At 47.0% G+C, this 27,056-nt stretch overlaps 1 long non-coding RNA gene across 1 annotated transcript in view; it reads right to left on the bottom strand.

Moving 5' to 3' along the window:
• Positions 1 to 27,056, bottom strand: part of LOC119967071 — a 257,520-nt gene that overhangs the window by 78,993 nt on the left and 151,471 nt on the right. The window contains exon 2 of the long non-coding RNA XR_005460910.1: positions 1,378 to 1,586. This is a non-coding gene — a long non-coding RNA (uncharacterized LOC119967071). The remainder of the gene's footprint in view (positions 1 to 1,377; positions 1,587 to 27,056) is intronic.

Here is a 27,056-nt window from a genome sequence, read left to right as displayed (position 1 = left end):
ACCCCTAGAGAACACTCCGGTTTTCACTCCGGCATCGGGACTTAGTCTCCCGATGGGAGAATTGCGCTCTCTGTCTCACCCTGAAAATTGTGAGTGCAGGCTGCAAAACAAGGACTGTAATTCCTAAGCTTACTGTGGAGAAAGCCTGCAGGGTACCATTATCTGAAGCAAAGACTGTTTCCTTTTTCATATACATATTATCCCTCTTTCCTCCCCTATGTGCTTGTCTGTGTATATAGTGTGTGGAGGCAAGTTAAAGCAGGACAATATTTAACCAACTGTATCTGCTGCATATTCCACCATTAATCGTATTATAAATAAACAATAATTGTGTTACAACTTACAAACCTGGTGACTGTAATTATTGGGCAGCCAAGGACCAAAGACCTCGGGAATCTTTGTAAGAATGATTGGTTAATTCACTTGTGTTGTGACTCTGGGGAATGCGGGGCTGGAATTGACTGCGCTCCTCCCCAGGGTGGCGTGACAGAAATACAGCGTTGAATGGAATTCCAGAGTTTGGGGCCTGGACAGCTGAAGGCATAGCCACCAATGGTGGGAAGTTGGGGTGGGGGTGGGAAATGAGGCGCTGAGGGATGAAAGAATGAGCACAATTGGCTTAGAAGTTGAGGAACACAAAGTTCCCTGTGGGTGAAAGGGCTCAATATTGCAGAGATAGGTACGGGTGAGGCCATGACTGGAATTGAACAGAAGGACAATCATTTCTAAATCGAGGCAATAGGGGATCTGGAAACAATGCAGGTTGTGAGCACAGGGGTCCTGGTGCAAGATCGTCTCCATCAGCCAGAGTATGAATAATTCAGCTGGTCAAAGGTGACCGATTGTAAACCAGTATCTGAGCTAGGCTAGCTTTTCCACCTTTTTAAAATTCTTTTCATGGGATTTGGGCAAGACCTTAATGCCCTTTGAAGTGAGTGCCTTGCTAAGCTATTTTCAGGGGGCAGATAAAAGTCAACCAACATTGGTGTGGATCTGGTGTCACAAGTAGGTCAGACCAGGTAAGGATGGCAGATTTCCATTCCTAAATGATATAGGTGAACCAGGGGGATCTTTTAGACTAGCTTTCCATTTCAGATTTTATTAATTGTATTCAAACTCCACCTGGTCCTCTGAATTACTAGTCCACTGCGCCACCACCTCCCCTACGCTCACAAAGGAGGTACACTTTACCACTACTGCTATGTAGCCCATCCAGTAAGCTAGCTAAGAGCTGCACGAAAGGGCACTCACAATATTTCTGTTTATACTGTAAATCGAAAACCCAAACATTTTCAGTTTCTGTGCGCTGACAGATTGCAAAACTCTTGACAAAACACACTTCAAAGCAAAAAGGCGATAAGAAAACACCCGATTTACCTCACTATCGTCAGAGATATCCACTGGTGGTGTTCCAGGAAAGCTGGAACTCAAGCGAGCAGGTGATACTTCATCAACCGAAAGTTCACCGATCTTCTTTTACCACAGAGCTCAGAAGCTGTTTCACCAGTGAGAAGGTAATGCTAGTCTCACTACATCTTCGATCTGCTGCAGCTCAACTCAGACACCCACAGGATCGTGCTAGCATCCTAAACAATATGATGAAAAACATTCCATAATTATTTTCTCCAGTTACATGATCACAAGATAAATACATATAGACGAGCTGGGCCATTTGGGAAAATGTACACTGACCCATTCACACGGTTCAACGGTCTCATTGCATGATTGCAAGTTTCTTGGCTCCACTAGCCTGCCTGGCAGTCTGAGCTCAATGCTGATCACCCTTTGTTTCAAAAAGCTTCCTGGAATCAATCTTTAGTTTGTCTTTCAACAGGTTTAAAAACAGTGTTTTATTGTCGCGTCTTATCATATCTCACAGAAGCAATCTTAAAGGCCTTCACCTAAATTTTTAGGCATGCACTAACAGAATGGAGGACATGGAGGACAGTCGATGGAGAAGTGCTGTCAGGGTTTTATTGAAGAGCAGAGCAAGTTCGAGGGACCAAGTGGCCTGCTCCACAGAAGGAAGCCATTCAGTCCATCGAGTCTGCACTGAGCATCTTAAAGAGCACCCTACCTAGGCCCACTCCCCGCCCTAACCCGGTAACCACACGTAACCTGCACATCCCTGGACACTAACGGATAATTTAGCTTGGCCAATCCACCTAACCTGCCCATCTTTGGACTGTGGGAGTAACCAGAGCACCCGGAGGAAAGCCACGCACACACGGGGAGAATGTAGACACTCCACACAGACAGTCCTCCGATGCTGGAATTGAACCTGGCGCTATGAGGCAGCAGTGCTAACCACTGTACCACCCCATCATCGGCTATCTGTTTTGTAAGAGAATTCTCCATTTATCCCACTGCGATGGTTTAACCTAAACTAAAACACTTGTTTCTAGTTTCAAAATCGATTTGAAAATATTGGCAGTAGCAATGCCAGACCAAAATAAAGTTTATACATTTATTAAGATTATAATGTTGAAAGTAAATAGTTTTTTCCCCAAAGAATCAATGTGCTGCATAATTAAGCATTAGAAGCCCGTACAGTTTTATGATTGCACTTGTTGTTACACAAAGCATTTTTGTAAATATGTTTTCATCAGCAAATCCATGATCCTCAGCAGTAATTAAAACATTCTTTGAACATTTACAATTCCAATTTCCTCCGTGTACTTTTCATTCCCGGGATTCTCCAACCCTGCGCCGGGCTGGAGAATCCCCTGGGGGAGGCGTGAATCCCGCCCTGACGCCGGCTTCCCTATTCTCCGCCGCTGTTTGTCGGGCGCCCGCGGGATTACCGCCGCACCAGTCGGGGGCCATTGACAGTGCCCCCCCCCCGCCGCGATTCTCCGGGCCCCAATGGGCCGAGTGGCCGTCGAGTTTGGCCGAGTCCCACCGGCGTGGATTACTCAGCTCCCACACGGCGGGGCCTAGAGGGTAAGTGTGCGGGGGCCGTCCTGGAGGGGGGGGGGGGGGGGGGGGGATCTGACCATGGTGGGTGGGGGGGGGGGGGGGGGGGAGACCCCCACGGTGGCCTGGCCCGCGATTGGGGCCTACCGATCGGTGGGCGGGCTGGTTCTTTGGGAGCCTACTTTACTTCACGCCGGGCCCCTGTCGGGCTGTGGCCAGATTGCCCGGGGGCCAGCGCGGACAAGGGAACCCCTGCGCATGAGCGGAAATATGCTGGCCATTCCGCGCATGTGCGGAAATATGCCGGCCGTTCCGCGCATGGGCGGGCCGTTCGGCGTCGGCTGGAGCTGCGGGAACCAGTCTTGCGGGGACCTAGTCCCTTAGAAAGGGGAGAATTCCTCACTTTCAGGAGCCTTAGTCGCAGGAGTGGTTGGCGCCGGTTTTCGCGCTGGCGTGGGGACATAGCCCCATTATTGGAGAATCCCGCCCCATGTTTCAAAGCTGCACATCCCCATTATATGACGGAGTTGGACAGAGTAGATTGGGAAAAATCATTCCCACTGCTGGAAGGATCGAGAACGAGAGGGCACAATTTAGCAAAACTAACAAAGGAAGCAATGGGGACATGAGGTTAAACCTTTTCACAGTGAGGGGTTAAGATCCATAATGCACTGCCTGAACGTGTGGTAGAATCATAGAATCCCGACAGAGCAGAAGGAGGCCATCGGACCATCAAGTCTCTACCAACCCTCCGGAAGACCACCTTACCTAGACCCACTCCCCCGCCCTACCCCATAACCATGTCTAACCTTCGAACACTACTGGGTAATTTGGCAGGGCCAATCCACCTAACCTGCACGTCTTTGGACTGCGGGAGGAAACCTGAGCACCCGGAGGAAACCCACACAGACACGGGGAGAACGTACAAACGGCACACAGTCACCCAAGATCGGAATTGAACCCGGGTCCTTGGCGCTGTGAGGCAGCAGTGCTAACCACTGTGCCACCATAACCGAGGCAGGCTCAATTGACGTGCAATAGGAAAATGGATTATTCTCCGAAAATGAAGAATGTTCAGGATTACAGAGAAAAGAGGGAGGGATAGCACGAGTGGCATTGCTTATTCAGAGAGCTGATGCAGAAATGACCTTTCTCTGTGCTGTAACAACGCTGAGATATTTTTCAGCTAAATCATCGGTTCTTGCAGCAGGTACAGAGAGAGCTTGTACATTTCATGGGAGGCGATTGAATCTGGCATTTTCAGACATTTAATACGTATGTTCACGCTTTTCAATGTTTTGAAAAATATAGCTGTAAATTGAAAATCTGGAACCAGCATATTCATTCTTGTGAAACCAATTATTTTTAGCCTTTAAGTTCCGATCAAGAGAAAACTACATTGTCCCACTACTAACTGGTTTATAGCCAAAGTATACAGTTGCTTTCCGTACAGTCTGTTATGCATGTTCACTTATTCCAGTGACCCACATTACAGCAAGTTAGAGACAGCAGCAAAGTGAAGGGGTCACCACTTTGGAAAATGCCCCCACATAATTAACAAGGCTCTGCACACAAAAAATATTACTGACAGTGAATTGAGTGTTGCACAAAACTGGTTATTTATTTAACAGAAAACTCACTGTCTGTATGAATTAAAATAAGCAACATGTAAAGTTTATACCTTTCCCAAATAAACCTGAGAAAATGAATGTTCCAGAGACTGTGCAGATAATCTTTTGCTTTTCTCTCGTTTGAAATTTAAAGGGCACCTGATTTCACGATTTAAAAAAATTAGTCAATTACTTTTTTTAAAATTTAGGGTGCCCAATTCATTTTTTCCAATTAAGGGGCAATTTAGCGTGGTCAATTCACCTACACTGCACATCTTTGGGCTGTGGGGGCAAAACCCACACAAACACGGGGAGAATGTGCCAACTCCACACGGACAGTGGCCCAGAGCCGGGATCGAACCTGGGACCTCGGCGCCGTGAGACAGCAGTGCTAATCACTGTGCCACCGTGCTGCCCTTCAAAGGAGTCAATTACACACCAATCTGTTATAACACAAGTGAGTGACAAGCTTAAAATAAATGACAAGCCAGTTGTCCAGTGGTTTTGTGACTTTATGCTTTGAATACTTTCATAGAATTTACAGTACAGAAGGAGGCCATTCGGCCCATCGAGTCTGCACCTGCCATTCGAAAGAGCACCCTACCTAAGCCAACCCTCCACCCTATCCCCGTAACCCAGTAACCCCACCCAACCTTTTTGGACTCTAAGGGCAATTTAGCACCGTAGAGATCATGGGCGGGATTCTCCAATAATGAGGCTATGTCCCCACTCCAGCGTCAAAACGCGGGTGTTTCACTCTGGACTTTCCAGACTGCCTCGCGCAACATGGCGCATTCGCATGGCGGAGTGGCCCCGAAAATATAGGCCCCCTCGAGATCGCGCGCGCCCGCGGATCATTGGCCGGCACTGAGGATCCCCACCAAGCGGGCCATGGACTGAGTCCGCAGCTGCCTTTGACCGTTCCCGACAGGCAAAACGTGGTTAGAACCAGTCTGCTTCAGTAAATCGCGGGGGGGAGGGGCTTCTGTTACTGGCCCCTTACCCGTGCCACATAGACTGCGCGCGATTCGTGACAATTCAGGGACCGGAGAATCGTGGGAGAGGCGTCGCGCCGATTTGCGACATCAACGCCCATTCTCTGCCCCCGTGCTGATCGCGATTTCGGCACGGAGAATTCTGCCCCATGTATTCCGGTTGGATATCTATGGGTAGGATTTTACGGCTGTTCCTACCAGCAGGATTTACCAGTCCTGCCAATAGCGACACCCCCACCTCAGGTTCCCTGGCAGAGGAGGGTGCGGACAACGGTAAACCCCAGTGACAGCAGAGGGATTGGGAGATCTTGCCGGGGGCCAATGGCGGGGCACCTCCACTGCCGCAAAGTCTGTCGGGGAGTGGGGGGGTGTGGTTTAAGGTCCATCTCTTTGATCAAGCATTCGGTCACCTATCGTAATGTCTTATCGTTAGCTCAGCTATCAACTCAAGGCTGATTAAGCTCCTTTGAGGGATGTTGTGATGTTTTACCACATTAAGGAAATGTAAGTTATAGTTGTAAGAATACAATTGGGCTTGCTCACAATATTTCCACTTTATCCTTAATATAACCCCCATTCACTGTCAAATTCGATAACTGACCACTTGAGCAAAGCGGAACTGAACATAGACCTTATAGCACAGGAACAGATCATTTAGCTCAGTGGACTTGATTTATTTAGATTTCCAGAAGGCCTGTGACAAGGTGCCACATAGGAGACTGTTAAATAAATTTAAAGCAGGGCAGCACGGTGGCCTAGTGGTTAGCACAACCGCCTCACGGCGCTGAGGTCCCTGGTTCGATCCCGGCTCTGGGTCACTGTCCGTGTTGAGTTTGCACATTCTCCCCGTGTCTGCGTGGGTTTCGCCCCCACAACCCAAAAATGTGCAGAGTAGGTGGATTGGCCATGCTAAATTGCCCCTTAATAGAAAAAATAATTGGGTAATCTAAATTTATAAAAAAAAAAAAAAATTTAAAGCCCATGGTGTTAAGGGTAAGATCCTGGCATGGAGAAAGGATTGGCTGACTGGCAGAAGGCAGAGAGTGGGGATAAAGGGGTCTTTTTCAGGATGGCAGCCGGTGACTAGTGGTGTGTCTCAGGGGTTTAGGCTGGAACCACATCTTTTCACAATATATATTAATGATCTGGAGGAAGGAACTGAAGGCACTGTTGCTAAGTTTGCAGATGATACAAAGATCTGTAGAGGGACAGGTAGTATTGAGGAAGCAGGGGGGCTGCAGAAGGACTTGAACAGGCTAGGAGAGTGGGCAAAGAAGTGGCAGATGGAATACAATGTGGAAAAGTGTGAGATTATGCACTTTGGAAGGAGGAACGAAGGCATAGACTATTTTCTAAATTGGGAAATGCTTGGGAAATCAGAAACAGAAAGGGACTTGGGAGTCCTTGTTCAAGATTCTCTTAAGGTTAACATGCAAGTTCAGTCGGCAGTTAGGAAGGCAAATGCAATGTCAGCATTCATGTCGATAGGGTTAGAATACAAGATTAGGGATGTATTTGTGGGGCTGAATAAGGCTCTGGTCAGGCGCCATTTGGAGTAATGTGAGCAGTTGTGGGCTCCGTATCTAAGGAAGGATGTGCTGGCCGTGGATAGGAAACAAGAGGTTCACAACAATAATCTCTGGAATGAAGAGCTTGTCGTATGAGGAACGGTTGAGGACTCTGCGTCTGTACTCATTGGAGTTTAGAAGGATGAGGGGGGATCTTATTGAAACCTACAGGATACTGCGTGGCCTGGATAGAGTGGACGTGGAGAGGATGTTTCCACTTGTAGGAAAAACTAGAACCAGATGACACAATCTCAGACTAAAGGGATGATCCTTCAAAACAGAGATGAAGGAATTTCTTCAGCCAGAGGGTGGTGCATCTGTGGAACTCTTTGTCACAGAAGGCCAAATCACCGAGTGTATTTAAGACAGAAATATTGGCTCTTGATTAATAAGGGGATCAGGGGTTATGGGGAGAAGGCAGGAGAATGGGGATGGGAAAATATCAGCCATAATTGAATGGCGGAGCAGACTCGATGGGCCGAGTGGCCTAATTCTGCTCCCATGTCTTATAGTCTTAATGGGTCTGTGCTGGGTGAACGCTGCATAAAAGTCTCCTCTCACCTCTCTTCCTCTAACCCTATCATTACACCCTTCTATTCATAAGAACATAAGAACAAGAGTGGGCAATTCAGCCCTTCTAGCCTGCTTCGCCATTCAAAACGATCATGGCTGACCTCCTCTCGGCCTCAACTCCACTTTCCTGCCCATTCCCCGTACCACTTCAGCCCTTTACTCGTTAAAAATCTGCCCATCTCCTCCATGGTTTTATCTGTGTTATTCGCTTCAGCTCCATGTGGTAACAAGTTCCACTTTCTAACCTGTGAAAATAAGTTTCTTGCGCATTACATATTATTTTTTTTTAAAAATAATTTTTATTGAAAAATTTTGAATTTACACAACAACATCAAACCATACTAAAATACCAACGATAACAGTAATAACAACAATCATAAACCTTCGCCCCTCCTCAATGAACAACCCAATATATTAACAACAACTTAAGTTAACCCAGTGTTAAGTTACATAACCGTAGCAAAAAAATATATAGAAACTATAGTTAGGAACTTGCTCCCCCCTCTCTCTCTCTCTCTCTCTCTCTCTCTCTTCCCCCCCCCCCCCCCCCCTCCCCCTGGGCTGCTGCTGCTATTGACCAAGATACCTATCTTTGAGCCAGGAAGTCCAGAAAAGGCTGCCACCGTTTAAAGAACCCTTGTACTGATCCTCTCAGGGCAAATTTAACCCTTTCCAACTTTATAAATCCCGCCATGTCATTGACCCAGGTCTCCACACTTGGGCGAATTACATATTAGATTATTAGTGATGACTTCATATTTTTGATCCCTGGTTTTGGATTTTCCCGCAAGCGAAAATATTTTGTCTACTTCTACCTTATCAAATCACTTCAGAATTTCAATATCTGCTGTCTGATCACCCCTCAGCCTTTTCTTTTCCAGGGACGAGGTCCACCATTCTCAATCTTCCCTGATGGTTATAACCTGATACTGTATTCCCCTTGTAAACCTTTCTTGCACCTACACCGATGCCTCTTTTTATAACACGAAAACCAGAAATGTGCACAGTATACCAAGTCTGGTCCAGCCAAGATTCTATGCACGTTTAGCATAATTATTTGCTTTTCAGTTCCAGAAGCGAAACCGAGTGCTTTGTTTGTTCTTTTTATGGTATCATCAACCTGTTTTGTTACTTTTAATGAACTGTACCCAGCAAAGATCAATTCCTCAGAGCATAAAACTTACAAACGAATTAGCGTTTGTTTCAAAGAAAACCATTGCATTATTTTCAGCCTCTCCTTATTTATGATGCTGCAGATATGATTTGAATAGTTCTTACAGAGTTAACAGGATTAAACATAACATGATTCCAAGCAGTTGCATAACCCTGACCTCCAACCTCTCGGTTAAAAAAATACTGCTGCGTCACTGTTGATATTTATTTATTATTCTGCAACTTGTGGCAGATACGGCAAAAGCTCCAACTACATTTTGGAAGATTGTGATAACTGATGTCTAGCATTTAGACTTTTGTATGCATATTACATAAAAAATATGATACACATCACAAGTGTAAAAACAAAATCTTAGAAACAAGTCCCTGAGCGTCTGAAAGAAAAAATACAGGCTTATGTTGCAGGAAACTGCTGAGATGTTAACCTGCCTTTTATCTGATGAGATGTTGACAGGCCAGCTATGTACTTCCAGACTTTTTTGATTCAGTCACTTAAACTTTAAACTCAATACTCTAAAAGTGCTACTTGGAAACTGAGTTAGTTTCTTTAAATCTGCACCTAATGCAATAAAACAGAATGGAATACCATTTAGTGCAATTAAACTTCGCATTATCTCCAATGCACATTTAAAAATCATGCAGGGGTGGCAATCTGCTCCAACTGAGGCAGTACAAGGGAACTGAGTTTGAGAAGACTCAATTTAGCACCTTTGGGCACAAACACACGACAAAGCTGCTGCTGGCTGGCATGTAATTGACAGTCTCACATAGAGTGGCAGCAAGGGATGATGGTGCTGAAGATGAAAGTGTCACATTCCTCCTCAAAGTTGTTTTAAAAAAAAAAAATTAGAGTACCCAATTCATTTTTTCCAATTAAGGGGCAATTTAGCGTGGCCAATCCACCTACCCGGCACATCTTTGGGTTGTGGGGGCAAAACCCACGCAGACACGGGGAGAATGTGCAAACTCCACAAGGACAGTGGCCCAGGGCCGGGATCGAACCTGGGACCTCGGTGCCGTGAGACAGCAGTGCTAACCACTGCGCCACTGTGCTGCCCTAAAGGTTTGGGTGTTGGGGCAGAGCAAGACGCTCTTTACTCTGCATCTAATCCATATTGTAACTGAATTGAGAGCATGGTATGATGAATGTAGGTGGCACAACTGAAAGCAGGCCATTCCCCAGTCTGCCTCCTTAATGAGCATCACATGCACATATTTATATACAAATATATGGATCAGAATAGTAGTGGGTTTGAATCCACATGCATTTATGTGGCACCTTTTTTTTTAACTCTGCAAATTTCAAAGTGTTTCACAGTCAATTAATTACTTTTTAAAAGTGCAACATCTGTTGGTATACAGTCAAACAGGAAAACTAATCAGGACATAGGAATATCCCACAAAGCGCAATATGTTCAATGAACTACTGATCAATGTTTGTTTGAAGGTTGTTGGACAGGCATCAGTAGAATTCGCCAGCTCTCCTGCAATGCAAACAAGCAGGTGGCCTCGCTATTACGTGTTTGTAGGCGGGGATAAGGTTGGGGGTGGGTGGGGCGTGGTGGGGTGGGGGTGATGGGGGAGGTCGACATGGAGCAGAGGGAACTTTACACCACAGCTGGTTCTTTTAAATTGGCAATGCTTGTTGCTAATTGGGCGCCTCAATATTTCACTCAATAGTGCGAACGCCATGACACCTAATTGAGCACAAGATATCATCTAAAATTGATTTTCATTGTAAATATGGACTCTGGCAGTTGAATGGTAACATGGTCTCTTTTGAACTGATTTCCTATTAGTGTTGTCAGTCCTGGCTGATGGGCTGTACTCTCAACTCTCAGCCAGTAAGTCACGAGGACACAACAAAATGACAGACCACCTGGTCGTAACTTTTCCCACTTTGTTGGCTGTAAAGCGTTTTGGGATGGCCAGTGTTTGTGAGCATAAGCTACAATCAAACTAAATGGTGGGGCAGGTTCAAGGAGCCGAGCAACCTACTCCTGCCCCTATTTCTTATGTTCTTTCCTGCCTGATCCCATACCTATTGATTCCCTCAGAAAAATCTGTCGATCTGAGCCATGCATATACTCACTAACCGAATACCTCAGCCATCTGGGTGATGCGGCCATCAATTCACTCAGAGACACGAGTTGGAGTAAACTGTGGCTTTAATCGGCTTACAACTGAGCCTGCCTGCGACTGCACGATACTGAGGGCGGTCTCGCAGGACCACAGCACTTATACTCCCTAAAGGGGGCAGAGCCTAGGGCAGAGCCTGTACATGCTCCTCATCTCCCCACTGTGGGCAGAGCCGTACAGTGGCTCACAGATGGGGCCCACAGGGATAACAGTAAGGTACAGTGTGAATTACCAGTTACACATTCACCACACTGGGTTAGAGAATTCTCAAAGTTTGCGGGTAAAGGAATTTCTGCTTACCTCAGTCTGAAATGGGTAATCCCTTTTCCTGAGTCCATGCCCCCTAATTCATTCCATATCATACATGAAAGAGTATGGAATCTGCTTCACAAGGGTTTAAACCTATGACAAAGTACATTATTTACTTTTTCATCTGCTTAAAGCTGCTCCAATGTAATGTAAACATAGGGAGGCGGACGTTTCGCTCATGGTTGCAGTCTCTGTTTTTTTTCATACAGCTCCAACCCAATATGGATGTGCTAGCATCAAGCCTCGTTGGAAGAGCAGGCACATTGGAACTTTCCTGATGATGCACTGGAGTTCAGACCAATCACTATCACGTCCTCACAGTCTCGAAAAGCTTTCAGTAACCCCTTGCCTAATGTAGGATCCCACCGATAGCTGAATGCTGCATGGGCGGGGGGGGGGGGGAATAAAGGAATTAAAGGGAACAAGGAGACGAGAAGGATTGTGGGTGGCAACTAATGCATGGATAACAGGTGATGCTTTTAAGGATCCCTTTTGAAGGGAGAAAGGTCACAACGTAGAAACACCAAATGCACAATAAAAAGTATTCTTTTTAGCTATAGTATTCCAACCGGGCTGCAGGTCTCGTCTTAGCTCAGGGAGAACACTCTCTCCATTGGGTCTGAAGAGCGTCGGATCAAGTCCCCATAGAAATTTGAGTATAAAAATCTAGGCCATGTTAAATGTTGTTACAATGTACGTTGAAGGGCATTGTTTTATTAAGTACTTGGAGACATTAGAAATTATAAAGCAAGACTAATCTAGGGTAGATGATGGCATATTGGTAATGTCACTGAATTAATACTCCGGCACGGTAGCATGGTGGCTAGCACTGCCGCTTCACAGCACTTGGGAGCCGAGTTTGATTCCCGGCTCGGGTCACTGTCTATGTGGAGTCTACACGTTCTCCCCATGTCTGCGTGGGTTTCCTCCGGATGCTCCAGTTTCCTCCCACAGGCCAAAGGTTAGGTGGATTGGTCACACTAAATTGCCCGTAGTGTCCAAACGTTAGGTGAGGTTGCTAGGTTATGGGGATAGGGTGGAAGTGTGGGCTTAAGTAGGGGTGCTCTTTCAGAGGCCGGTGTAGACTCGATGGGCCGAATGGCCTCCTTCTGCACTGTAAATATTATGATATATCTAAGTAGAGGGCCTATGCCCCGAGGGAATGGCTTCAAATCAAGCCACAACAAATGGTGAAATTTAAGTTATAATTAAAGGCATTCCGTGACTGGGAATGCATCTTCAGCCTGAGGGGCAACATTTTAACTCGTTTGGTTTCCTTAAAAAAATGGTGGGCTGGATTCTCCACTGTTGGGATTCTTGTTGCGCAAGCAGAGCACCCACCCCCAAGGGATTTCCCGACGGCGTGGGGCTGCCCACAATAGGAAACCCCATTGGCTGGCTGGCGGGATGGAAAATCCCGTTGCTGGCGGGGGCGCGCTGCACCAGGAAACTCACAGAATCTCACCCATTGTCTTTTGTTACACTGCCCCTTTAAAGGGCTGGGACTTTAATTTACCTTGTTAATTTGCTAATTTGGTTAATATTGTACTTGGAAGAGTATAAAGAAAGACTGCTGGGACACTGGGTTGGTAGATAGGAAGTGGACAAATATAATGCTGCATTCTGTGAATAAACCTATTATTAAGAGAAGTATTAGTGTCTAGTTTCTGCCCTGGAATTGAATTAAGTTGCCATTTTAATGCTGCATTGTCAGTGGCACAGTCCTTCGGATTAAATATTAAACTAAGGTCACATCTGCCGTCTCACGGTGCATGTAAAAGTTCCCAAGTTGCGATTGCAAAATAAAACAGCCGCCAAACTCTCTCTCTCTGACCTGGCCAATATTTACCCTCAAACAACATCTCTGAAAAAAACAGATTATCTATTTATTATCTTATTGCTGTTTGTATAATCGTCTGACATTATCACAAGTACTTCAAAAGTACTTAATTGGTCGTGAAATATTTTGGGAAGTCCTAAGATCATGGTGGTGGGGGCAGCCTTAATGAGGTGAATATGGACAGGCAGTCCTACTCTCCAGTAGGCTTAGCCCCAGCAGCGCCACAGCAAGTAGTGGACGCTGCTCAGACTGGGAGGAAGTGTCTTGGGTGTCTGCCCAAGATACGTTGGGGTCTTTTGGGCAAGGGAGGTTCAGGGACACCAGGGAAGTGAAGCTGGGGCCAGGTTTTGAAGGTCTCGGGTTGAGGCAAAAAATGTTGAGGGGGGGGCATTGTCCCCTATGCGCACAAAGGTGTTGTTTCCCCCGCTCCCTTCCTTCCTGCCTTTTTACTTCAGATGGTTGGCCATTTTCCTTTGCCTTCCAACACTCACCATGGTGTGACGGCGGAGGCAATTAGGCCCTTAATTGGCTAGTTAAGAGCCTCCATAGATCTATGGGTAGGCTGACAGGCTGATGCCTTACCCACTAACCATAAACACGATCGGGGGGCGCAGGGCAATTTGGGCGATACAAGCTTTATATAAATGCAAGTCTTATAGTTTTGTTTTTATTTACTTCTAATAGACGTAAGCAGCAGATTGGCCAAAAGAGTCGGGTTTGAAGAAGGATCTTAAAGGATTAGAGGGAATTGAAGAAGTGGAGGGGATTAGAGAGGGAATACTCGATCTTAGGACCTACAGGACCATATTGCCAATGATGGAGGAAAAGGAAGCATGAAAGGCCAAAGCTAGATGAAAGGTCAGTTTAATGCGAGGAGTTGTAAAGCTGGAAGGTTGCGGGGGGGGAGCTGTGGCAGGATCTAAACACAAGCATGAAAGTTATTGGGGGAACGTGAGGCAATGCAGTTTAGCAAGGTCAGGGATAAGCAGTCGAGTGGGACATGATGTAGATAGGACACAGGTTGCAGATGAGCCGAGGATTACCAAGGCTGGGGTTTGTGAGACGAGCCAGAAGTGCACTGGATGCGTCAAGTCTGCAGGTGACAATGTCTGGATAAGGATTTTGGAATTGGTGCTGGATGCACAAAGCAAGGGAAACATTCGAGCAGAGAAGAGCCCTGAGGCCCTGAAATATCTTAAGTATCAAAGGGTCCCGATATGGGAAGAGACAGGAGACATGACTTTTCAGCTTGGTGAGGAGACATCTATGTCTGATGATCTTATAAAGAGGTACAGTTCACAACATGGATAATGGCATTGAAAAGCTTCACCTGGAATACTGACTAAAATAAATAGTAGGAGTAGAAGAAGAGTTCTCTTGGTGAAAAGATGATTTTGGAACAAAGACCAGCAGTGCTTCTTCCTAAAAAAAAATGATCCCTTGACTCCTGGGCAGTATAGTGGAGACAAAAACCTGTTATTATTTAAGATACAGTTAAGTGAGTCGGGTCATTAGGTGAGGGGTGCAGTGAAGGGGAGGGTTGGGGGTGTGCAGTCTTGTAAAATAAGATGAATTTATTGTGAATATAACACTTTTCATCCTTTTGCCGCATTAGCTCTTTAACACATGAAACTACATAAATTACTATGGCCTGACCACTCACCACACATTGACGTTTTTTCCCCCTCCCACTTAAGCATATCGGGTGCTCTGTATAAGCCGAAGGTAGAACCATGGTTTTGCAAAGGTCTGTGTAAAGCTATTTGCAGCCCACATAGGGGTTATTTTCACCAGCAAGAGCCCCATTAGACAATTTTGCAAATATAATGATGCCAAAGCTGCCAGAGCCACTCAAACCTTCCTTGTTTCGGGGGTAGGGGTCGGGTGGGGGAGGGGTCTCATGGGAAAAACCTACTGGCCACATCACGCCCGACCGGGCGCGATGCGGCCGGTAAATCCTGCAAGACCTCTGTAACGGGATCTCATGAGATATTAGCTCATTTGCATATGCATTTTCATTTTAACTTGCAGTAACTTGATATGCACTCTCCGGAGTTACCCAAGGCACGGGATCTAACCCCAAAGAGTCGGAGGCCCCAAGCGAGCGCTGGTTAGTACTGGTCTCAACAAATGGGGACCAGGTTGTATCAGCACTTGGGGAGGGGGTTCTCCCAGGGGATCAGGGGCCCTTGGATGGCTGGGCTTTGGGCAGGGTGATACCCCGGCATTCCAATTCCACCTGTGTACCCTGTCACTGCCACCTGGGTGCCATCCTGGCACTGCCAGCGTACCCAGGTGACAGGGTGGCATTTTGCCCATGCCGGGATTGGGCCCAAGGGTGCCATGCTATTTTTAGATGGGGTGTATGAGGCTCGATGACCCCTTGTAGGTGTGTTGGGGGGGCCAGGGGTTGCGCTGGGGGAGGGGGGGGGTCTCAAGATCTCTTCCTGCATTCAGCGGGGCATCCCTGCTGAAGCCCCAAAATGAAACAGTGTCCCGTTAGATAGAGGGGTCTTTCTCGTCGCTGCGAGTGTCGGGAATCACCCAGCTAAGCGCGTTCGGCACAATACTCTGCTTCATTTCCATTAAATCACCCCCAATGTCTTCCTGGTGCCTTGAATATAAACAGCAGCATCAGTGTTGGGTGTACTGTTCTGGATGTGACGAAGGACAGAATGAATGATCACTTGAACCAAAATGGCATTTTGCTGGTATATATGGTAACGTATTATACTATACAAAACATTAAAAATATTTTTGCAGTCTTTAGTTGATGTCTCACACTCCCTGCTTTATCCTTTTTATAGTGAAACTAATTAAAACTTTTGCCTTGAGACATTTTTATGACTATTGGTGGATAGTTTAAACTGGTGAGCTAGGTGAATCATGTAGGAGGGAGGATGCCTTGTATTTAAGAAAGAAATTGCTTGTCAATGTGTACTGTAATTATTTTCAAAAGTATCGATGCACGAAAATACAAGGGATAATTTTTGACTGGACTTCCCCATGCCCCAAATGTTTAGATCTGGTGTTGAATTTCTTATTCATAATAATTCCTGAATTGCATGTTCACATAGATGATGGATATCGATGCTGAGAAATTTCCAATTGAGTACCACCAAGAGCTGTGTCAAATATTCCTGGTGAAGCATATTACCGTTAGAAGCTGATAAAGTGTACTCTAATTTCCGCAACTATGTCCCACCCGTCCGGACTCTCAGTCACCTGTTTCTTGGTAGTAGGAGGTGGCGCACCATTCACTGGAGACGGGATTCTCTGGTCCCTTTGAAACTACCCACGCCGCCAGGAAACCCCCAGGTGGTGGTGCGCTGCCGGCAGGATGGGAGAATCCCACCACCAGCGAACGGCTGGAGAATTCCGGCCCCAATGCCACGGACGTCAGTCTCCTCCCCACTGCCTCGGTGTGATATCTTCCATTTTCCACGCCAACCATGGATTAGCAACTTAGTTGAAGCTGCCCAAACTCAGTTTACCCATGACTGCTACCGTCAGTGGAAAGAGAAGAATTTGACCCAATCATTGTAGAGTTGGACTTAAAACAGGCGGTGGGATTCTCTGATCCTGAGGCAAAGTTTTGAAGCTGTCGGAAACGCCGTCGCGTTTCTTGACGGCGTCAACATGGCCTCAGGAGCAGCTATTCTGACCCCTACAGGGGGCCAGCACGGCACTGGAGCGAACCACGCCGCTCCAGCTGCCGATCCCCGGCATCAAACGGGCGCCGCGGGTCTGCGCATGCCCAGTGGCATCGGCGCCAATGCGTGCATGCGCAGTGGCTCCCTTCTCCTCGCCGGCCCCAACGCAACATGGCGTGGGGCTACAGGGGCCGGTGCGGAAAAAAAGTGGCCCCCAAAAGAGGCCAGGCCGCCGATCGGTGGGCTCCAATCGCGGGCCAGGCCACAGCGGATGACCCCCCCCCCCCCCCCAGGGTCGGACCCCCCTCCATCCCCCACCAGGCCGCCCCCCGGATGGAGCCACGGTGAGGTACCGCCGGGTAAGAGCAGGTGTGAGCGGCGCCGGTGGAACTAGGCCTTTTTTGCGTGGCCACTCGGTCCATCCCGGGCGGAGAATCGCCGGGGGGGGGGGGGCCCGTAGAGCTTCCCCGACTGCCGCCGGGGTGGCATGGCGCGATTTGCGCCCGTCCTGGCGATTCTCCGGCCTGGCCCCGGGGTGAGAGAATCCCGTCCAGGATCCCAGAGATGAAAGGACCCTGTGCTATTCTCATGCAATATCTGGGGTCAGATGTAAGCAGTGCAGGGCAGACTCTGTGGACCGTTAAGTATGGCAGGTGGGACCTAGATGTAGAGATACCACATCCATTTCTGACAGATTCAAATTTTGCCAGTAGGGGAAAGGGGAGTGATTCACATGAGTGGGATGCTCAAATTCAGCAAGGTTATTTGTGCTTCGTTCAAATAGGTCCCATTTTGGCTGTTGCAAGGGATTTACCCTGCAGTGTGGGAGTTAGAAATTTCTGGAATATGTGTAAGCACTTTTGGAGGACGGATAAGGTATAAATGTCATGATCTGAAGTTATTTAAATCCCCTGCTATGCTCTTTATACTTAAAACAAAACAAGTAGCAGCTGATATTGAGAGTTGAAAAATCTTCTGCTGGACTGTTTTTACTGGAAGACAAATCTGCTGGAAGTGAAAAAAAGCCAGTAATTTCAATAGAGTTATTTGCTGATATTACCCCAAGGGCTATTATTATATCATTATGAATGCTTGGCTGAGTGTTAAAGCTACAACTATCTCACCTGGGGGGGGGGGGTCTGAGTTAACAATTTGATTAACAGTTTAAGTAGCCTATTAAATGATTTCTTGTCTTTGATATCGCAGATCATTGAATTGCCATTCAGCCCATTGTCTCTGCATTGGCTCTCTGATTGAGCAATTCACTTAGTGCTGTTCTTCCGTCTTTCCCCATAACCCTGCATTTTTCCTTTTCAGATAAAAATCAAATTCCCTCTTGAGTACTTTGATTGAACCATGCACTTTGGCAGTGCCTCCCAGACCTTTACCGCTCGCAGTATGAAAAGGTTTTGTCTCAATCACTTTTTTGCTTCTTTTTCCAATGACTTTAAATCTGGGCTCTCTTGTTCTCGATCCTTTCGTGGGTGGGAACAGTTTCTCGCTATCTGTTTGCACCCCTCATGATTGCCTCTAACAAATCTCTTCTCAACCTTCTTTTCTCCAAAGAAAACAGTCCCAACTTCTCTGATCTATTTTCTTAACTGAAGTTCCTATTGCCCAACCATTCTCATTAATCTTTTCTGCACTCTCTTCACTGCCTAAAACGTGGCGTGCAGAGTAATCATCCAGCTGAGGCCAAGCTGGTGTCTTCTACAAGTTCAACATGCAAGTATCTTATACAAGTTCAACATAACCTCTTTGCTTTTGTGCCCCGAACAATAATCAGACTCTCAACCTGTTCAGCTAACTTCAAAGACTTATAGAACATAGAACAGTACAGCACAGAACAGGCCCTCGATGTTGTGCCGAGCAATGATCACCCTACTCAAACCCACGTATCCACCCTATACCCGTAACCCAACAACCCCCCCCCCCTCCTGAACCTTACCTTTTAGGACACTACGGGCAATTTAGCATGGCCAATCCACCTAACCCGCACATCTTTGGACTGTGGGAGGAAACCGGAGCACCCGGAGGAAACCCACGCACACACGGGGAGGACGTGCAGACTCCGCACAGACAGTGACCCAGCCGGGAATCGAACCTGGGACCCTGGAGCTGTGAAGCATTTATGCTAACCACCATGCTACTGTGCTGTCCACTGAGTGTTAAAGCTACAACTATCTCACCTGCATCCCACTTATACATATATATACACTCAGGTCCCTCTGCTCCTGCACCCTTTTTAGAGTAAGACCCTTATTTTACATTGTCTTTCCAGGTTCTTCCAGGTCACTTCGCTTTTCTCCGCATTGAACTGCATCAGTCACCTGTCTGCCCATCCCACCATCTTGTCTCTGTCCCTTTGACGTTCTACACTACCCTCCTCACAGGTCACAATGCTTCCAAGTTTTGTATCGTCTGCAATCTTAGAAATCGTGCCCTGTTCACGCAGGTCTGGATCATTTATATATATCAGGAAAAGCAAGGGTTCCAACACAGATCCCTGGGCAACTCCACTACAAATCTTCCTCCAGTCTGAAAGGCATCCATTAGCCGCTGTTCTCTGTCACTCAGTCAATTTCACATTCATGTCTCTGCTGTGCCTTTTATTCCATGAGATCTAAATTTGATTTGGGCCTGAAAAGCTGTTTGTTGAGCTTAACCATGTGAGGAGATTTAAAAGCTTTGAATGGGGGTTTAACGAATATAATGTAAGGCGATCAAATACGTATGAGTGAGAGCTGTATTGGGCTGATAGAAGTTTTATTTTTTCGACCTCCACATGGCTCTCGAGGTCTGCCCATGATAAATACTAGGTGAGTTGGTATTGAGTTGGCATGGAGGGAATGAGGGGCCACGGAGGCTGGGTGGGGGAGTGAGGGCAAGAGGGTCTTACAGCTTCAGAAACAACTGGGATAAAGTCCCAGAGAACTGAGGCAGGCCTTCTAACCAGCCCACCTTGGCATTTGAACCCCCTCCCCCACCCCACCAGCCACCTACCCTCTGTAGGCACCGGAATGTGGCGACTAGGGGCTTTTCACAGTAACTTCATTGCGGTGTTAATGTAAGCCTACTTGTGACGCTAATAAATATTATTATTATAAAGTCCCACTACTTGGTCTCCAAGTAATAGGTTTTAGTAAATGTAAGCCTACTTGTGACAATAAACATTATTATTATTATTATAGTATCAGTCATCTCTTGGACATCGGGGAGACCCACCTCCACCCCACATGGGCCTCCCCGCAGCGACAATCGCACTATTTGGGCTACTTTTTAACCAAGGGGGGTTTGGCGAGTCGGGGAATTTCCCAACTCAAAGCCAATTGCCTCAGCAATGAAAAATCAAAACCAATTTGCTTTCTTTATAAGCCACAGGAAAGCTCTCATATTGTTTAATTTAGTTTTGCCCACTTTTGTGCATTATTTTTGAACCAGGTTTACCCTCACTCCCAGGGACAAACGAATGTAAAGTTTTTGGCTGTTTGCCGGAGTTCATGTTGAAACCCTGGTAGGAAATTATGTACAAAGTTTTGCCTCTCTTCTCTAGGAGCAACATCCACCCACCACAGGGCCACCTATAAACCCTCCACTGCCTCCCCATCCTATTTCTCCCTCCGCATGGAACTCGAGAGGGGTAGAAAGTCACCTTGGGCTCCAGCATTAAACAGGCAATATTGCCCAGGCAATCCAATGTGAATGGAACTGAACACTGGGAGCCAGGACTATGAAACGCAGCCCCAGTGAACAACAGACATGAAACATTCATCATGAAAGATGAATTTTCAACCAAACACAGCTCTATCCCACCAGTAATCCAATTTAGATTCCTGTCCTCAACACACAAACAAAACTTGATTATGCACTCTGATCGGTACAAAAAGGGAAAAAAGTTAAATGTTGTGACACTTCTATGATGGTAACAACTGCAACACGAAGGCAGTCAGGCTATTTGTATGTACAAATACAATTGGTATGGCGCCAGATTATATTCCTGCCCCAACACAAAGAAGGTCAGGTTACAGTCGGCATGATTTATAATTTATTGTGTGCCAAAAAGTGTAACTTTAGCAATAATGTCTTGTGTGGGCAGCTGGAAGCGCGCATAAATCTAATCATGCGTCAATCATTCTCATAAATGTAGGGTTCTTTCGCTAGGCTGCTGGGCAATTAATCAAAGATGAATCGCATGGACATTTTATTGAAAGGAGGGGGGGGGGGTTTGCCCCAATTATTTCTGCCACTATAGTGAAGGGAATGATTGTTTCATTGGGCCTGATGTACTCTGGTGACTGGTACGACCAGCTATTCGTACTTTTCATCAGGAGGTTATTGGAAGAACCAACACTTTGACTATATTTTGTTAAAAAACCGACTCGAACCAAGAATCACTGAAACATCCCGAATGTGGCTTGACTTGAGATTAGGGATAAAACACAATATTGCTCCGCATGGTGAATTAAACTACAGATCTGTCTCGGCGATTTAATTTTTTGAACAGAGTATTTTCCTCGCTACATCTATTTGGTTTGCAATGATACGCAATAGCTATAGGCAGGCCAGTAGGGCAGGGGCCTTACTTCCTATCCCCTGTGGTGCTGTTGTAAAAGAGAACCCCTGCAGCTACAATGGTACAATGTTGTATTGCGTGTCCCCCCCCCCCCCCCCCCCCCCGCCCACACCCACCCCTGCGCATGCTCCCTCTGTTTGATGCCCCCTTAATGTGGCCCACTGAAATTGAAGTTCCCTCATTTGAGCGCCGAGATATTCCTCAGACCTGGAACATTCGAAAAGGGCGTTTCAAATAGCCGCAGCCATCCACTGTTGCCCAGGTTGACAGGACAGCCAGCTTTCCTGCACTGAAACATGTTTAACAAATTAATTTTAACGAGTACAGCAATATTTGCGAATTACAATTCGAGTAATAGATGACTAGTGATCCAGAGACCGTGGCTTACGCGCTGGGTTCAAATCCATCTCTGGTGGCTGGCGGATTTTAAATTCACTTCTTAAAATGCAGGATTGTAAACTTGCCTGTGGTGACCATCAAACTATTTGCGATTGTCCTAAAAACGCATCTGGCTCATTATTGCCCTTCAGGGAAGGAAATCTGCCGGCCTTACCCGTTCCGGTCTACACGTGACTTCAGACCCACAGCACGCTTTTCAATTTGAAAAAAAAGTTTTCTTTATTAGTGTCACAAGTAGACTTGCATTAACACTGCAATGAAGTTACTGTGAAAAGACCCTAGTCGCCACATTCCGGCGCCTGTTCAGGTACACTCAGGGAGAATTCAGAATGTCCAATTCATCTAACAGCACCTCTTTTGGAACTTGTGGGAGGAAACCGGAGCACCCGGAGGAAACCCACGCACACACGGAAAGAAGTGCAGACTCCAAAAAGACAGTGACCCAAGCCGTGAATCGAACGTGGGACCCTGGAGCTGTGAAACAACAGTGCTACCCACTGTGCTACCGTGCTGCCTTACCTGCCCTCCTGCCTGTTTTAACTGCCCTCAGAAATGGCCGAGCAAGCCACTCCTTTCAAGGACCATTAGGAACGGGCAATGAATGCTGACCTTGCCAGCGACATCCCACGCCCCATGAGATAACCGTCAGCATGAAAACTAAAATCGTATATCTTGCCTGTGAATGATTTATTATTTATATATTATTTTATTTATAATTCTTACATTTAAAAATAATGCCACTCAAAATCTTCAGCCTCTTCAAGGTGGCATATGTATTAACTTGAACGCCGTGGCCATAGGAAAAAGGTAAATTAGACGTGTGTTATTCTTTTCAATGTTGTTCAGTCTAATATGTGCAGTAATCAGTTCCCTTTCAAATAGAAACTGATTAGTAAATCCACAAACAGTTATGGTCTATAGGTATTCTGTCATCTGACCACATTCTGTGACAAAAGAGTTTCCTTTTGTCATATCAAACTTGAACCTTTGCTGTGCATACCATTGGGGAGGCAAACATATTAAAAGAGGATTTTTAGAATAAAATATTCAATATTCATAAACAAATTACCAATTTTCCAGGATCTGTTAACAGCACAAATAATGGTAGATGAACCGTTCTCGGCACAAGCCACTCATACTGGTTCTATCCAACCCTTTGCTATGTTTTCTGCCCAGTTTGACTTATCGAAGAAAATCCACACTCGTGGTAACTCAAGGTAGGCGTCAGGTCCCAACTTCACTGTGGGCGCACTTAGGTCAGGAGGTGTGAATGTGCTTCTTGCTGGATCTGGTATGATTCTTGAGAAAGGGCTTTTGCCCGTTAGCTCAACGGGCGTTCTCAGTGGATGCTGCGTAGCCTGCACAAAGGGTCTCTCGTGTTTCCTGGGCGGAATTCTCCGACCCCCCGCAGGGTCGAAGTATCGCCCGGGGCTGGCGTAAATCTCGCCCCCGCCGTGCCAGGAATTCTCCGCCACCCAGGAATCGGCGGGGGCGGGAATCAAGCCGTGCTGGTCGACGGGCCCCCCGCACCGGTCGGCGGGCCCCCCGCGGCGATTCTCCGGCCCGCGATGGGTCGAAGTCCCGCCGCTGTCAGGCCTCTCCCGCCGACGTGGTTTAAACCACCTCTGATGCCGGCAGGAGTAGGCAGCGCGAGGCCCCGGGGTCCTTGGGAGGGGGGGGGGGGGGGGGGGGCGGAGCGATCTGACCCCGGGGAGTGCCCCCACGGTGGCCTGGCCCGCAATCGGGGCCCACCGATCGGCAGGCGAGCCTGTGCCGTGGGGGCACTCTTTTTCTTCCGCCACCACCACGGCCTCCACCATGACGGAGGCAGAAGAGACCCCCTCCACCGCGCATGTGCCGGAGTGACGTCAGCAGCCGCTGACGCTCCGCCGCATGCGCGGACTCAAGCCGGCCGTCGAAGGCCTTTCGGCCAGCTGTTCGCGCCGGCTGGCGAGGCACCAAAGGCCGTTCGCGTCGGTTCCCGTCGGTCGGCGGGGCGCCAACGACTCTGGCGAATTCCACACCTTTGGGGAGGCCCGATGCCGGAGTGGTTCTCGCCACTCCGGTACGCCAGGACCCCCCGCCCAACCGGGTAGGGGAGAATCCCGGCCCTGTCTTTGTTTCAGATTTCCAGCACCTGCTTGTTCAGTTTGTCCACATGCCTGTGCAAGCCATGTTCAGAAACCTCGACTTTGTTCTCACTGGAATGACGGAGGTTGAGGGGGCAACCTGATAGAAGTCTACAAGGTTATGAGGGACACGGACAGAGTGGATAGTCAGAAGCTCTTTCCCAGGGTGGAAGAGTCAATTACTAGGGGGCATAGGTTTAAGGTGCGGGGCACAAAGTTTAGAGGAGATGTGCGAGGGAAGGTTTTTATACAGAGGGTGTTGGGTGTCTGGAACCCGCTTCCGGGAGAGATGGTGGAAGCAGGTATGATAGTGATGCTTAAGGGGCGTCTTGACAAATATATGAATAGGATGGAAATAGAGGGATACAGATCCCGGAAGTGCAAAAAGTTTTAGGTTAGACATGCAGCATGGTCGGCACAGGCTTGGAGCACCGAAGGGCCTGTTCTTCTGCTGTACTCGTCTTTGTTCTTTGTTCCCTGCAGGTTGGGTCTTAGCTGCCTTTGACAGACTTCCCCCTTTCTTTGTGCTTCAGGAGGAAAACACTCCATCTTCTCCAACATTGAAAATAAAACGACTGGGGAGCAAAGTTCTATACATAGAGCCAAACTGACTAGTGCAACGTGGGGAGCAAGCGGCAGTATAACTTGCGTCTGCACACTGCTGCCTGCAGATATGGGTGTCAGTATATTGTCACTTACTCCCGGACAAGGATGACTGGAAACACAGCGATTGAGCTCTGTCCCCAACAAAGATCGATCTGAGCAACATTTAAAACGCAAGGTTACCGTCTGACATGTTTCTTTGCAGAAAACAACACCTTTCACTGAAACAGGTCAACATTTGTCATTTTTCTCTCGCCCTCCTTCAACCCAGTGCAAATGTGGATTTATTCGCAGGGCGCATAGGAACAGCTCACTGCATGAAATACGCAGTAAACCCAATAAAACATTAATCCGCACAGAGGTTAAACGGGAAAAAAATATGGCAACAGCAAATTAAATTTGAAAAGTAAACCACTGCGGGAAGAGGAGAATTACCCGAGTGGGCCATTGGAGAACACATAAGAATCAATAGATCAGAATGACAGACAGCGTTGCTCAAGTCTCAAAGGATCAGGTTTTAAATTGTAAAGCCTGGTAATTGAAGGCCAAAAGCTGATGACTTTGCTCATGGAAAACAAAAAAAAAAATAGCAGTTTTGGAAACTGTAGGTACACCTCAAATTCAATGACAGGCACTCAGTTTCTTACTATTAATACAAGACACCCATTTTCCAGTTAGGTCAATATGTCACTGGGACAACACCATGCTAACTGGGATAGGAGCAGAAGTAGGCCATTCAGCCCCACTAACCTGCTTCGCCATTCTACTAGATCATTGGTGATCCTCTACCTCAATGCCATTTTCCCACACTATCGCCATATCCCTTGCATAGATTTTTAAAGAAACATGATAGTGTTTTGCTTTCCAGGCTCTTGTGTGTGGTGGCCCCCCAGCTCTGGAAGGAGGCCCTTTAGGGCCTCATTTAGCGTCAGGGTACAAAAACAGTCCATGACACTTCCTGCTCCGGACTTAAAGTGGTAGAACTTTACAGCACAGAAGGAGGCCCTTCGGCCCATCGAGTCTGTGATGGCCATCAAGCATCCAGCTATTCTAATCCCAGTTTTTGACTATCTGCATATGGTTAGAATTATGCATTTGCTTAAAAGAAACGGACTAAAACTAATCCGGACAATCATAAATATGCCATACTGGTATCACCTGCAAGCACCTAGCTATTCTAATCCCATTTTCCAGATTGCGGTCTGTAGCCTTGTTTGCTATGGTGTTTCAAGTCCTCATCTAAATGCTTCTTAAATGATGTGAGGGTTCCTGCCTCTGCCACACTTTCAGGCAGTGAGGTCCATATCCCCACCACCCTCTGGGTGAAAAGGTTTTTTTTCAAATTCCCTCAATCTCCTGCCGCTTACCTTAAATCTATGCCCCCTGGTTACTGACCCCTCTACAAAGGGGAAAAGTTTCTTCCTGTCTACTATATCTATGTCCCTCATAATGTTGGAAATCTTAATCAGGTCCCCCCTCAGCCTTCTCTATTCTAAGGAAAGCAACCCCAGCCTATCCTTCATAGCTGAAACGCTCCAGCACAGGCAACATCCTGGTGAATTTCATCTGCACCCTCTCTTGTGCAATCACATCCTTCCAATAGTGTGGCGACCAGAACTGCACACAGTACTCTAGCTGTGGCCTGACGAGTGTTTTATACAACTCCATCATAACCTCCCTGCTCTTATATTCTATGCCTCGACTAATAAAGACAAGTATCCCCTGTGCCAGGGCGGAACGGTGGCGCAGTGGTTAGCACTGCTGCCTCGCAGCGCTGGGTCACCGTCCGTGTGGAGTTTGCATATTCTCCCCGTGTCTGCGTGGGTCGCACCCCCACAACACAAAGATGTGCAGGGTAGGTGGATTGACCACACTAAATTGCCCCTTAATTTGAAAAAAATGTACTGGGTACTTCAAATTTAAAAAAAAGAATCCTATTTGCCTTCTTTACCACCTTATCTCGCTGTCCTGCTGCCTTCAGGGATCTTTGGACATGCACACCAATGTCCCTCTGATCCTCTGTACTTCCTAGCTTCCCACCGTTCATTGTGGATTCACTTGCCATATTAGTCCACCCAAAATGAATCAGCTCACCTTATTCAGAGTTAAATTCCATTTGCCACTGTTCTGCCCAAATGACTAGCCCCGACTATATCATCCTATAAGCTAAGGATTTCCTCCTTGCTATTTATCACAATACCAATTTTTATGTCATTTGTGAATTTACTGATAATACCCCCAACATTCACCTCTAGCTCATTGATATACACTACAAACAGCAAGGGACCCAGCGCCTATCCCTGCAGTACCCCACTGGATATAGGCTTCCAGTCACAGAAACAACTTTTGACCATTACCCACTCCCTCCTGCCATGAAGCCAATTTTGGATCCAATTTGCCAAATTGCCCTGGATCCCATGGGCTCTTACTTTCCTGCTCAGTCTCCCATGAGGGACCTTGCCAAAGGCATTACTGAAGTCCATGTAGACTATATCAAATGCACTGCCCTCATCCACTTCCTCGAAAAATTCAATCAAATTTGCTAGCTGCCCCAGCCATGTTGACTAAGGGTAGTC

This window comes from Scyliorhinus canicula, chromosome 6 (assembly GCF_902713615.1).
Source record: "Scyliorhinus canicula chromosome 6, sScyCan1.1, whole genome shotgun sequence".
Lineage (NCBI taxonomy): Eukaryota > Metazoa > Chordata > Chondrichthyes > Carcharhiniformes > Scyliorhinidae > Scyliorhinus > Scyliorhinus canicula.
This window is presented reverse-complemented; position numbering and strand designations above follow the sequence as displayed.